The 15,987-nt window shown below is 28.8% G+C and overlaps 1 long non-coding RNA gene across 2 annotated transcripts in view; it reads right to left on the bottom strand.

Annotated features, from left to right (window-relative positions):
* Positions 1 to 279: 279 nt before the first annotated feature.
* Positions 280 to 15,987, bottom strand: part of LOC114120150 (uncharacterized) — a 69,321-nt gene continuing 53,613 nt past the window's right edge. For both annotated transcript variants that reach the window (XR_003592092.2, XR_007603774.1), the window contains 3 exons: positions 15,223 to 15,308; positions 8,701 to 8,766; positions 280 to 672 (listed from right to left, as the gene is read on the bottom strand). This is a non-coding gene — a long non-coding RNA (uncharacterized LOC114120150). The remainder of the gene's footprint in view (positions 673 to 8,700; positions 8,767 to 15,222; positions 15,309 to 15,987) is intronic.

Below are 15,987 nucleotides of genomic sequence, written 5' to 3'. Positions count from 1 at the left end.
GAAAACTTTGGAACGGTTTTGAATGTATATATGCACATTATACGACGTTGTTGACGTGTCTCGTGGCTCACCGCGATCAAATAATATTCGACCAGTCAGCGGTTACTCGTGTACCACAAACCACAGTACAATATAATACAACATGCTATTTATTTGTACAATAGTGTTTATTGCGAAGTAATATTCTTAAAGTTTTGGGGGGTATTCGGGTGTCCTTATACACTATTGTAAATTGTAATACACTATTGTATAGTTGTGTTAAATAATAAGTACACGTCATAAATGAAGTGTGTCAGTCTTTATTAAAAAAAAATCAAAAAAATCACAGGGGATGCCCAAATCCCATTCCCCCCGTAATTACACCACTGAATACGAGACGGTATAAGACGGCAGTCTGTCGTAGTCTGCGCAAGTTTGTTTGTTCTGCGCAGACGACGGCGATGTATGTTTGATGTTCAGCCCTGCAGGCAGCCGAGCGTATTCGGAGAAATGCGTCCGGGAGATCCAACCCGTTTTCTATCACCATAATAAACATTAAACAGCAATAAGTTAACACCGACTTTAACACCGATTTTCTGGTACCAAGTACTCAACTATGCCAGCGGGATATCAGAACATTTTCCGGTGGACAGTTGTAGGCTGTTCATACAATAGAGACATTCCTGCTTGTGGCTGTAAAATAAATATATATATATATATACATTGAATAATATTGATGTTGATGCAATTTTTGGCGTTGCTAAAAATAAAAATGTAGATGAAAATCGGCCTTGTATTAACAGCTTATATATTCATTATATAATGAGTATTTTAATACAAATTACTATTTTCGTTTGACTTTGGCTATATGAATTATTTCCATTACTTATATAATAGAATACCTAAACAGACTACAAATTTCAATTACTAGACGATGTGGTTTAGAACTTTTTTTTTAGAGAGTAACTGGTTCATATAATTTAACAGTGACATAACACATGGGGTTGAATTATGAAAGGGTGCTAGTTTTATATTTTATCGTGGGTAAAAAATGTACTCGATCCGATACTGTATATAATTATAATGTACCTACCTTTTGATGACCAATAAACAAATAATGCATTAATTTATAGCACATTTATTATTTCAAATTATAATTATTTAAGATTCGTCTTATTCTTATAAGTATCAGCTGTACATCTATAGAAATATGGGTACTAACTACTAATGTCCCTGCTGCAAGAACTTACTGCAGTCATCAGTACTTATATATCTATTTGTAATCCATCAATTAAAACTGTAAGCATAGAACTAGTGGTGACGATATTTTCGGAAATCGAACTTAACAGAAAACATTTTTATATAAGGGTTTAAGTGACACTTATTTTGCGAATTGTCATCTTTTAGATATGTTTTTTTAAATATTTCCACAATATTTTCTTTTGTAAATAAAAACGTTTAAATGATAATAAAATCCAACGATTCAACAAATAAGTACAATTTTTTATGTTTTTTATTGTTTCCACCGCCCCTTAAATACCCATAACAGTATTCTTTTTTATTTATTTTTATATTATACTTGAAATTGGGATAGTTTTTTTAAATAGTACTATTTTTTACATACTAAAAATACCATAAATTTAATTGAAAAAACAATAAAAAAGTATAATATTTAAGTTTTTTATGAATTACGTTTTATTCTCAAACAAATTTTTTGCAAATTGTACAATGCATATCAAGTCGATATAAGATACATCATAATTCATAATATACATACTGCGTTTCGTATAGTATATAAAACGATTATTCATTAATGTTATATCGCTCGTATACATTTAATTGCATTATTAGTCACTTAATTAAAATACCTCTGTATGTAGGTACTATTATATTATGTGGATATAATTTCTTCGTTCATTTCATTCCCCTAATAATACTAAAATACACGTTTTTTTTCAATAAATATAAGTAAATTAGTTATTAGTTTATTACTATCTAAATAATATAAAATATTTTTTTACGCCTGTTGGCCTGAAATTCAATTTTATATTAATACCATAAAAATACTGTTTATCAATTAATAAATTAATTAATTTATGACTATAATTTAATCTGACGGTTTAAAATTCATATAATATAATCTATCGTATTTCCGCAGCCCAACCTCTGAAGTTAAACGCTTATTAAGTATCTAATTATTTTTTTATATACAAATTGTTTACGTAAATATATTAATGTGGCATATAATTACCATAATGGCGAGGCTAAGAAGGAACCCCAGATATGAGACACTCCTTATAAACAATAAGCTTTTATTGGTTTAAAAATTGCTAATTATACTAATATTACGTGTTAAAATTTCAAGTTAATGAAAATCTTTGTAATTAACTTCTTTAACAACACCACTTTCCTTTCAGAATTTCTGGTAGCGGTAGAGATTTTTATAATACTCTATATTATACAATTATAAATATCTTAACTAATGCAGTATTAATGTTATAAAATGCATTATCTTTTTATTGGAAGAATAATTATGAATTTACAGATTTACAGATTTATGAATTGCCTTTTAGCCAAATAGAATTATTATTATTATAATTCAGTAACATTTATATTTCACTTAACCTCTATATATATAAGGAATGAGAAATTGAGTACATACATTGAATATTTTAGGATTTACTGAGGACTTCTCTAAGAATATTTTGTTTAGTCGTATACGATTACAAGGGTAAATAGTAATAGAATATTACGATACTAATATTATATATAATAAATGTATTCTGGAAAATGATGTTGTATAATAAATAATAATATACTATGAGTCATATTTTATTCATTTTTGTTTTTTATATATATTTATTATATTATTATACTAACTTAACCGTTTAGGATTGATTTAAAAAAAAATAATATTATTACTGTCAGTATACTATATTAAAATATTATACTATATAACATTCATAATTGTAAATTTATAAATTTACGATTATATTTTGTAGTGATAATCTTATGTGGTTAGTATGTGCATTTAATAAATATATTTGTAGAGATTAAAAAAAAAATAGTATCCTCTCAGTCCGTCATGAATAATTTCTATAATATTATATTAATAGTTAACGCGTAGTATAATGCGTGAATATACTTAAAATTATCTATATTACTTCCTTACCTATATAATAATGTCTGCACACGCTCATGGCCTCTGAGTTTCGTGAGAACTGCTTGTCGGAAAAGTTATTTAAGTGAGCGTGTTGACTTAAAGTTTAAAAACGACTTTTGACGAAATTTATTATTATGATTTGTAGGTTTTGTAGGTTCATTTAATCGTATCTCAATTTGTGCTGCAAAGTAATTTCATTTTATGCGAAAACAGATTTCCAATCAATCGCATATATTATGATATATATTATATATAAACATGAAACTTTTGAGCGCGTTACATAAGTTATTTTCTGATTTATGCGGCAAAAACAAGTTTGAGGACAAACACACAATATTATATTATATTGTGTATATATTTTGTATATGTGCACCAATACTTGCATAGATATAAGCATACAATATATATATATTATACGTATTTACGGCGTTCGCAATATACATATTATAAAATAAAGTGTTAAATTATTATTATAGATGTGCGCAATAGTTTCGAATCGCTCCTGACAAAACGGCACGTACACAATACTGCGTAAATGCAGATGGTAAGTGTGTGTGTAATATAAATTATATATATTATGTATACATTACTGCAGCAATAATAATATATTATAACAATATTATATCAAATATTTATGCACAAGTAGCGGTTCGTTGCCGCGTAGGTACCTATGGTTTTTTTTTTCGAAATTCAAACGGCGGTTACAAGACCCAAATTTCGCCACATGTCCTCTGCTTCCATGTGTATATGGTTCATTATGTTTTTGTTTTTTTCCCGGAACTCGCCCTTGGGAAAAAACGGAAAGGGCGCCCCCTTGCAGTATACGTATACGCGCTTCTCACGATATTTCACCCGGGGGAAATGCCGACACGTCGCCAGGACGGATTTGTAGACGGAGGGTTGAACTGCAAGAGTCCCCCGTGCGCGCGGAACACAAAAGGCGAAAAAACCGTTAAGACCAGTTCTTCCTGCGTCTTCGGAAGGAAGAGGAGAAACGGACACGTCAAAGACCCCCGGAACGCGCCCCGGATTCGTTGCTGCCCCCCTCCGGCCTGTGGACCGGATCCATTGTGCGATACCACCTCAGACACTATTGTGTTTGTATTATTATTATTATTTAATCGTAATAATGGCCCAGACGTGTGGGGGGAAAAAGGAAAGAAGAAAAAAAAATTTAAATCGGCGTTTCATAATGCACAATATATAATGGTCGTTCGTGGATCGGCGCACCACTCGTGCAGTATAACTACGACTATAATACTGCAGTCGACGATACCTAGACGAGAAATTTGGCAATGACTTGTGTAACACCGTCGGCTCGAGTCTATACAGCCGAGTGCGAACACGCACATACAATGCATATGTGCAAGTGGTTTCTGAGAAGAGAATTTAAAGGCAAATAGTCTGCGCAATGCGACCTATTATATTATTACGTGTATTATGTAAAGTATATTATACGTACGTCATTTCGCGCTAATACATTGCCTGCATTTGCACGTGGTTTTGTCCATTATGTTCACAAATTTTCAACACGATCAATCAAACCCTTTATTTCGATCAAAAATTGCAAAATACTAGGCATTTATAAAGAAAACTTGTCATCTGTTAAATAAATTAAAACAACACACATACGATGTATACCATATACATTATACATTATACATACCAATCCTTAAACATATAATACTTATACTGCGTTTAGAAGAAAAAATATTTTCAAACATACATACATTTTTTAAGTTTGTTTTGATCATTATTTAATGTTTTTAGGTAGTTGTTGTAATTAATTAATACATTATTAATTTACTAATAAAACTGAAAATTATTTTGTTAGTTATATCATATTTATCGTTTTATTGGTGATACGTTACTACTACAAATTAGAATAGTCCAAAATTAAACTTTAAGCAAATGCATATAGTCAACGCAATGACTTTAAAGTTAGAACAACTATCAAAATTAAGAAAAAAATAATACTTTGTCGATCCTAAGACCGATATAAAAGATATTTTGGCCATACTATTTGGAAACTTTGTTTGTAAAATTAGTATTGATAACTTCAGTGATTAAAAATGTATACTAAATAATAGATAATATTGTAAAATAAAAGTATTTTAACTTTTAAATTTAATTTGATGTTAGATATAGCATAACAATATTTAATATAATTTATTATGATATTTTATTTATTTTATTAAACAAATTTATGCTGTGGAATGTTACAATTTGTAAATATATACGATTTCCTTGACCTTGTCTTAAACACCAATAATTATAAAAAATTGTCAAACGATGGAAAATGGGTCAATTCAAACTTTATTCTTTACTTTAACTTATCTTAGCCAAATCAAAATTGTTAAATAATAAATATTAATTAAAAATTAAGATATTATAGGTATGTGTCAATATTTGTACCATAGCTATTTCGAAATTTTTTACGAATGCTTATAAGAACAGATTACTATTATAATTAAAATATTATTTTTTGGTATTTTATATTTACTGTTCTACAATTATATTTTTTGATTATAAATAATATGATTATCAATTTATTCAAGACAACTGAAATGATCTCTGTAAATTATAATTAAATATTTGCAAATTCCATTTATACCATATGTATAGATTAAAAAAAATAATGAATAATATATATATATATATATATATAGCTAATCTACAATCATTTATTTTTAATTGATTTATTGAAAATTCTTCGATATATCTATATTATATAAAAATAAAATAAATTTATATACAGTACCTACTAGTTTTGTTTGAGAAAATCAATCGTTCTTAGAAAACCTAACCATCACTAACCAGGTAGTTGACTACCTATCCATTAATAAGCATTTTATTGCGCAGAATGAGAGATGTTTTTTTTTAATTGTAGATAATATGCATATTATTTGTGCATTTATTGCTAATAAGTTTATTTTAAACTTATAATATACTCATATAGTATATATCTTTGGTAGACGTTGAATATTATAATTATTATATTGTAATGATTTCCATTTTATTTAGTACACATACTGTGGAAGTGCTCAGTCACCCCCCCTCCAAAAAAAAAAAAATTAAAAAAAATTGATTACTTTTCAGAGTAATATAAAATACTTATTTTACATTACTAAAAACGATTTTAAAGCGAACAAAATATTTATAAAAACACTTTATAATAGTTGGATTATTTTTAAAAAATTTAAATTAAATAGGTAATCAATTACACTCGATGATTATCAATTAATGAACTTGAACATTCTTGATAACGCTGTGAGTCTGTGACTAACGCTTATACGTTTTTAATTTATAGTAAATAGTATATTTAATTAATAATAAATTTGTTTGTGTAAAGGCGATGCCCCTGCGGATTATTTTCTTAAAGTTCTAGCCTCTCCTTCACCCGATAGTTAAAAAAAAGCTATATACACCACTATTACACAGTTAATACATTTTATATTACACTATTAACTATATATAACTAAAGTAGTAAGTATTTGACTAACTATATAGCCTTTGTGACTTTATTTCATCGTAAACCATACATCATATACTGTAATGGTATACGTTCGGCTAATTGTCGTATAGGTGGTATTTATTAACATATTTATAGTATTTTTAATATTCCGATCAACAGCGTACTCTAACATTGCCTCTACGGCATATCGAAATCAAACGAGCGCAAGTACGACTTGGTCCGCAGTGTCGAAACAGCAGAACCACGTTGGGTGCATGTAATACGGTAAAATAACCATAGACATAACTAGGAAGCCCGGTGTAATGTAGATCGAAGTGTTCCAACAAATATAATATTATAATACCATACGATACAATTGTAAAATCCGGGGATATGCTGAAGATTATATAATAGGTATATTTCACGGCCGGAAGGGAGTCGGGCTAACAAGAATGGTTATTGCGTCTATAGTGTTGTACCACAGACTTTATTATGAAAAGTTTCATATAGTCTGTGGTCGTACTGTTACAGTTCGTGTATATATACACACAGCAGTTTATTGGTGCAGTAGGCTTATAAGACTATAAATATATATTAAAGAAATCGCGTGTCCGAAGGAACAAATAAAATTCGTCTATGGACATTTTACGATACAGATATTTAAGATGTTCCGTTTAAATGTTTCTTTTTAGTTTTTCCTACTATAATAAATAATAACATAAAGGTAAACGTACCTTGCCGCACGCGTAACGATGTATTTATATTATTACTATGCTAGTGCGACGTGTTAAAATTAAAAAAGCGTAAACATTTTTTTTGCACACGCCACTGCAGACAATATAATATAATTACATTACTATGTAAAAAGTCGATCGTTATTGGAACGGGCCGCCGCCGCGCCGGAAGGGGGTGTGTATTATATTGCTGTAGCACTTCAGGTACAATAATAACATCTAATAATAATAATAATAACCACGTGTTCCGGTTTCGCGTCATTGAGTTCCGTCCGAGGAATATGATAATAATATTATATATTATTTATAAATACATTTATTATGTATTTGTCTTGACCTGTCTATTGTTTGAGCTTATGAGCAACAATATACAAATACACAAGTACAGAGTGATTCACCAAACATTTTCACCTCAATTTTTCCTCAAAATAATGAATTTATTCTAAATAATTCTAGTTTTTGGAATTTTTAAATATTTTTAAAGACCATAATTTCATATTCTTGAGATATTTTATACTAAGTTCTTAAAAAGTGTGCTCCGTGGTGATCAAACTGCTGTTTTTCGAATGAGAATAATCATTTTTTTACAATAAATTATTTTATACATAATTTAATTTAAAATGTTAATGTAACTAATTTAAAATTCAAATACGTGTAGGTATTTTCTCCGTTATTATAATGCTTGTACTTTAAGAAAAGGAGGAGGGGTGCTCTCATTTAAAAAGTTTTTATCTCTACGCGACACTTTTTAGACACTCCTAGACCTTAATACCTAAGCAGTAAAAAAAAAAAAAAAATCCTAAGAATTTGAAAATATGGTTTTTAAGTCAATTTTAAAACGTTTTAAGTCAGATTTCGAATAATGGCATTGCTGAAGTAAAGAGAAAAACATGCAATCATTCCCGGTGAATCACTCTGTATATACACGTGGCAGGGTCCACGTCATCAAGAGGGTGCGAGAACACGCGCGCGCGCCGAAGCTTGAATTTTCTACCCGCGTTATGTTATAGGAAATATAAGTCTACCGCAGGACCGTCGTTTCTGTTGCCGTAGCGTGAACCCGACCGAGGCCAATAAATGTACCGCCGACTGGCGAGAGTAGGCAGGCGACGATCTTAATGCGTATATGCACCCGACTCTGCAGAGGCGTAACTATACATTTTACATTATATACGTATCATGTCTTAAAGTTCTGTCAAAGGGATAAAATAAAGTTTAGCGTAACTCTTTGATTCCAAGTCCGTGAACAGTGTCAACTGTTATTGCTGTACGGTATAAAGGTATTGAAATATTCAAACAATTATTAAAGTGTTTTCAAATTTTTCGAACACACGGTATAACAAGAATTACAATATAAAAGTTAAACTTACTTGTTTTAAATCCAGTCGTCCAGACGATTCGACAGTCAAATGTAAAGTGACTCATATGTGAACAAACTAGAAAATACAAATAATTATTTTCTCATGTTAAATTTTTATAATAATATTACATTATGGGTTAGAAAAAAATCTGAAATATAGGATCCTATATGAATAAAATTAAAAGTCAAACTAAAGAGTAAAGAAAACTGTATAGTGAAAGACAGTGTTATAGAAGCCCGATATAGTTAAAGAAATCGCTAAGAGGAAGATTTTTCTGGATTTTTCTGGCCATACTTGGTGTAAACAATAGGATCTCTAGTTAAGCGGGTGATTGGAGAGAACAATAACCTGTAGGGAAATTACTGTTAGGAAGACCAAAGTATGTGGAAGAAGGACATCAAAACGATAAAGACAGAAATCAGTTGGAGAGAAGTGACAGAAGACAAGATGATGACAAATTATTGTATTTAGCAGCATTGTCTTAAAGGCTGAAGCCATTTGAAAAGAAGAAGATATTTTTATAATTATTATTAAAGTAGGTGTTGAAACTTGAAATATTAATACGTGATGTGTGTAAAATCCTAAATCATTATCCGATAATAATGATTACATTCGCATGACGTACACAATTTAATATTTATTTACAATATACATAAACTGATTAACTAATCATTAATAGTAACTTATGTTTTATAATAAACAATAATTATTTAAAGTTATTTATATATTTTATGTCTCAATATTACGATTACGACGCGGACGATGCAAATACGCTAAATAGACATTTCCGACAACGATCAATTTGAGTATATTAATCATTTTACGTTATGTTTTAATTCAAAAAATATACAACAAAATTTAGTTCACATAATACGAGTATATTATTATAATCTTTTTCCCCGTGTTATTCATTTTTCGTTATCTACGATTATTTCAACTAACAACATAAAACCCCAGCCCGGTCCATACTGTTTTTGTAAAAAGTTTTATGTTTATTGCATTATTTTTTTGTTTCTATAACAGTATGTCATGAATTTTTGTTTTTACTTTTTACAATTTATATTTAAGAGGGTTCAGCGCTCCGGGGGCGTTGCCGTGCCCTATCATCCCTCTGTAGTTACACCACTGAGTCGCAGACGTTTTGCCGGATTTCCTCGAGATGTCATTTATAGCATGTGTAGAACACAGAGGACGAAGTGAAGGAACGTCTTGCCGCACGATGTTCCGTATAATAAAATAACTACATAATGTGCATATATTGTATTATAATATACTCGTAAATACAATAAAATGTTAAGGCGCCGAGTTTTCTAAATTTTACGATACTCTCGCCGTATACATTAAGCAATAATAAAATAGATTTTATTCTATCGTCCAACACAAAAATCGATTTTTTATTAATTCACACTCGTCGGTTTTATATATATATATATATGTATAAATTTTAATATGTTGATAAGCGTTTTCAATGACACGTTTTGTTCGAACTATATCAGTTTCTAATATTCTATCTAAAAGTGTTGCGTATACAAAAGCTTCCGTTCGATCTGCTAACCGTCGCAATTTCCATTATTCCCAAATCAAAAGCCACTTTGATATCAAAAACATGTATTAAATCTGAGAAGCAGTACATTGTCGCCCTTTGAAATTTCATGATGATAGTATGTAGGTAGGTAATATACTACCTACCTATCTAGTACAGTAGTACCTAACCTTCTGCACATTATATCCGGGGGTGTCACGTTCTTTATTAAGAATTTATAATATGCACGCGTATCCCGACATAAATCAAAAAGCCAAAACTCTTGCACGTATGTATAATATATATGTCATGCATTTGTGCTATATTCAAAATACCGCACACGAGATGATAAATTTACTTCTATTTTACATTATCTAGCTATAGAAGTATTAGTTAAATATATAATAAATACAGAGTGATTCGCCAAACATGCTCACCTTCTTTTCTTCAATAATTATGCAATTATTAAAAATCTGGCTTATTGAATTTTTTGAATATATTTAATGGCCATGTTTTTAAATGTTTGTGATTTTTTGTAAGAACTACTTAAAGAGAGTCCAGTGAAGATACAAACTTTTGTTTTTAAAATGACAATCTCTTTTTATAAAACAATTTCTGAAAATGTTGACGTATAAAATCAAAATTCAAACGAGAGTTTTTTGAATTATTAAACTTTTTTGCAAAAAGGATAGGTTCATAATTATGATAATAATCTTGTAAGATGTGAATTATAGTAATTTGAAATATTTAGTAATTAAAATTATTTTATCAATATTTATAATCTATAAAAGTGGTCTATAACTTTTATTTTTTATTTTTATAAAATCATTTTTAATAGAAATTTCAAATTATCCTTTATACAAACATATTAATAACTGAAAAACTACTTGTTTGAATTCTGATTTAGATACATATTTTTTTTAAATAATTATTCACTGAATAATTTGCAGTAAAAAAAAAGGTTTTTATTTAAAAAGCAGATGTTTGTATCGCCACAGGATACTCCTTAAGTAGTAAAAATAAATTCATGAACTTTAAAATATGATTTTTAAGTATATTTGAAAACTCGAAAACCAGAATTTTTAAAAATGTTCTATTAAATAAAAATAACGAATGATGGGTATCTCATACTATTGGACGTTGGTGAATAGTCCTATAAATGTTTAAGTGTAAAGCTACAGGTAAATACAGCATCACATAGTTTGCCGTAAAGCGATTCAGTGTCACTTTTCCAGTTATTATGCGTGTTAAAGTGTGAAATCTGTTTCTGCAGAGTTACCATAAATACTTTTTTATTGTTTAGTGCAGTGGAGACAATGGAAGATACGACAAGGTTCGTATTTGCGTATTATTAGAATTAATGATTGTCAATATTCATTTTTTACACGTTAGAAATATAATAATTTTGTTGATTGGACAACAATTAATACATAATCAGTAGTTCTTAAAATAGTTTATGCTCATGCCGGGAATATGCGACGTTGTAGGTGGGAACCTACATATATATCTATAGATAAATTATATAATATAACTTAGTTTACAGCTTATTACAGGTCTATGTTCCGACTATAATCCAACATGAGGTTTCATATGAACATTTTTATGAAAAATGGGTTATTTGAAAGAAAATCGTAAGGAATAGTGGTTCACCGTTTGAAAAAGTCTATTTCATAAACGGTCCTCGTAGTTCAAAAGTTTAAGATATTATATTTTATACAATATATATATATACATACATACATAATATGTATATACATAGTATATATTATATACTAAATTATTATTATTGTATATTTTTATAGTATATATTATATACTATTGACAAAATCGAAATAATGATTATATTTCATGGAGGTAATCCAAGCAGAAGTTTTTCGTTATCAGCAACTTGCATGTATTCAGCTGAATTCGCTATATCAAATATTCGTTATCATCAACTATCTGACCCCAATATAATTCCTAATAATCCCCGTCCCCATATATTTAGCTGAAACAACCACGTAGCAAACCGATATGATAACTCTCACAAAATGTATACATAGCTAATGGATCGTTATTTATCCAAGCCAATGCCTCTGTGTACATATATTGCAACAGGGGTGGCCACCACGAAAAGCATAGCAAGCCGATAAGTTCGACCCGGGCAAAAGGCAAAACCCGAATAAAAAAATAACGCAATGACAGTTTATTGAGGGGTCGATGTGGTTATATACATCCCTCTTCCAATTCTACTCTCGATGATGTTTTTTTTATGCCAACGCCTGCGTTATAAGTTGAGCGTTTACTTGGTAACTTTTAACTTGATTGCAATTATATACCTACTATATATATTTTTTTCTATCTCTCCAGACGTTTTCAGTGATGTGTTTGTAAACTATCACTCACATAATACAAAACTTTTATTTTTTTACTCATATATACTATATTATATAGTGGAACAAATAATAGCTATTGGTTTAAATGTGTTTACAGTATATGTGTTTCTTTTAAAAAGTTATAAAAACTTTTAAAGTTTCATTTTTCAATACCACTGCACACTATATATATAGCAAAATATAAATAGATACAATTTATTGAGCAGGTAATATTTCCAGTTTATTATAATCTAGTGAATGAAAAAATTATAAAGATTGTCGAGAAAGAAATTTATGAAAATATACATAAGTTTTTAACAACAATTCGCTCACAAAGACTAAAAAATATCACTAAAATTATAATACCATTTTTACTTATTTATTTCTGAAAAAATATATATCGGATGATTGTTTATTTGGATTAAAGTTTCAGAATACTATAAATTTATTTCACTAGTATCGATTTAACTAAGTACCTATACCTACTTGAAATACTTGAAAATTGTTGTTTGATATTATTTATTTATTCAAGAAGTTTATGAGACCCATTATATAAGTTCATGTGTGGGCTTAAAAGTTAACATACCTATTACATTATTTTAATATATGTGTAAAGTATAAATGTATATAAATTATATTTAAAGAAAGTTTATAGAATATTAAATTGTAAAACCATTGTAATAGTTAATTAAATAAGCTAAATAATTTATAATATTAATTTCACATGATTAAACAGACCTTTTTCTTTTTATTTTTCAAGACTAGTTTATATGATTATTAAATTATTCAAATAACATAATAATATATTATATATTAGTTTGTTTAGTTTGTTAAAATATTTGCGCATAAATATATAATACTTTTACTATTAGTCTATACATAAGAATTAATAAGTACATATTGCTCACATTTCAGAACACAAGGAACAAACAATGTTAAAAATTATTTACCTTTGATTTGTTTTGAAATTATGAATGGATATAACATCAGGTTCACCAGATGACAAAACTCTTACACCGATAATATATATATATATATATTAATTTAGTATACAATGCTAACTGTTTACAATAAACGTTTTTGTGTTCTATTAAAATGTCAAGTAAATAGCAACCCACGTTGCTGTACAGACATTATTGCGATTAATGTGAATTTAATGTATCTATATATACGTATAATCATACAAAAGTGTAAAATAATACATTTATATTTATACATAGAGAGAGAGAGAGAGAGAGAGAAATTTGTCGATCATGCTTAGTCTTAAATATTCTTTTAATAGCGCATTTATTCAAATTTTAATTTTTGGAATATTTATACTTATATTCATATCTTATAAGATCAATGTTCTGACCTATAATTTTTTTTCCAAATAAGAATCATCCTTTTATGTTATAAATCGTTAAACAGATGGTTTTTTGAAAATATTTATTATTCAATTTGAAATTTTAACCAGTACTTACTGAGTTATTATTTAAATTTAATTATTAAGAAGAGTAATCTATGATAATAAGTTTAGGATTTATAGTACTTGTAATTTGAAAATGATAGTAATTGATATTAAATTATTATTATTTTATATAATTTATAAAAATGTTCCAACTGATAACCGTCCGAGTATAATAAGAACTAAAATGTGTTAAATATATTTAATATTTTATGTTAAGTCAGTACTAAAAATTTTTTTTTTGGTAGTTAGTACCTACAGAAATTACTTGTTTAAATTTCAATTTAGACGCGTCAACATTTTCAAAATGATCATGTGATTAGCTAATATTTGAAAGTTTGGTCTTTAAGTGCACTAAAAAATTCCAAAAATCAAATTTGAATGAATGCATAATTTTAATGGATAAATGTGTGGTGATCGTATTTGTAAATTGTCCTGAATACGTATACTGTAAGTATATAAATTGCTCCGGCCATCAGGGGTGCATTATATAATATTCTGCGGAATAAGCGTATGCCTTTTTGGCCCACGATATCTTTTTCGGGGTTCTTAAATGTATTTTTGCCGCCGCGGTGGAATTCACTCGAGAGTTTTTCGTGCTTTATGCGTCAGCAGTCATGCGTATAAAACAACTCGAGAAAAGGGGTATAAACAAAAGAGAACCGCCGGCACTGCAAAACGCCCAATATTAACCGCATCTTCTGCGCTGTATAATTGAATAATTCCGTCATGATCGTGCCCCGAGGTCGTCGAAAGGATTCGCACATAATATTATATTGTGTGTTTGTGTACATAAAGTAAAGTACCTACTCTATATACCGACTATGTATATGTATATACCTATACCTAATTGACAATATACACGCCGATTCTATACTGCAGTCGTTTAATACGCCTGTTGTGATGCAATTATATAACCAAGTAATTAAACGTGAACGTCGTTTCGTCTGTATAGTTCACATCGAGAACATAAAAACCAACACCGATCGTATTATAACGCACTACGAAATTCTTAAAAGTATTCTTATAACGATTAGAATTGTGCGTGATCGGGTCATATTAAGAATATTATCGTCTATCGATTTACATAAATATTAGGGGTAGCAGTTATTATTCGAAGGTCCTAGTGGCAATTACCTTTTATCAAATATATAGTGCATTATAATTTATGAGAGCACATGTATAGATAATATAAATAAATGATTTACCATAATCGAAGTATTTGATTGGTGTTCGTCCGGAGTTCTGACTGCAGTTCTGAATGTTCTGATCCGTGGTCCGGCATGATGAAAAACTGCAACAAAAATAATAGTCTTAAGAGTAATTCCAAATAGGAGATATTAAACGACAATTAATACTAAAATGCACGCATAAAATATATACTATTTTATCCGGTGTACCATAATACCCGTATAATCAAACGATACATTACCGCGTATACAACATTAAAATTTGATTATTTACAAATTTCAACAAAAAACTACGCATAATTACATAATCGTTTTTACTGCCTTGAACACAGACCACTATAATATATATACAGTGTGTATTACTCACATATAGTATACGAAACCGAAAGAATGTTTATTGTGTGTCGTTGATATTATGCGAGCGACATCATTATTTATTGTCGCCGGAATACTATTAAAATCATTATACACAAATGTATATGATTTCGAACGTCTGAAATCTTAAATAATATATAAAATACAATATTATTGCTAGTAAGTAGTTAAATCTGTTCCTCCACAGTTCCATAATTTCAATACTCGTTAAGAATTATTGTATTTCGTGGAATATTATACTACTATTATTGTAACTCGTTTTATATTCTGGGCGGAACGGTAAATTATGTATAAGTTTCACAACTATGTGTGTGTTTTTTGCGTCTGTCGTCATCTTTTGGAGCAATAAAAATACTTTCATCTTCATATTTAAGGGTTTTTTTTTTTTTTTGATAAAAAATTAGACCT

This window comes from Aphis gossypii, chromosome 2 (assembly GCF_020184175.1).
Source record: "Aphis gossypii isolate Hap1 chromosome 2, ASM2018417v2, whole genome shotgun sequence".
Taxonomy (NCBI): domain Eukaryota; kingdom Metazoa; phylum Arthropoda; class Insecta; order Hemiptera; family Aphididae; genus Aphis; species Aphis gossypii.
The sequence above is the reverse complement of the archived record's forward strand: the minus strand, read 5'-3'. Positions and strand labels throughout refer to the sequence as shown.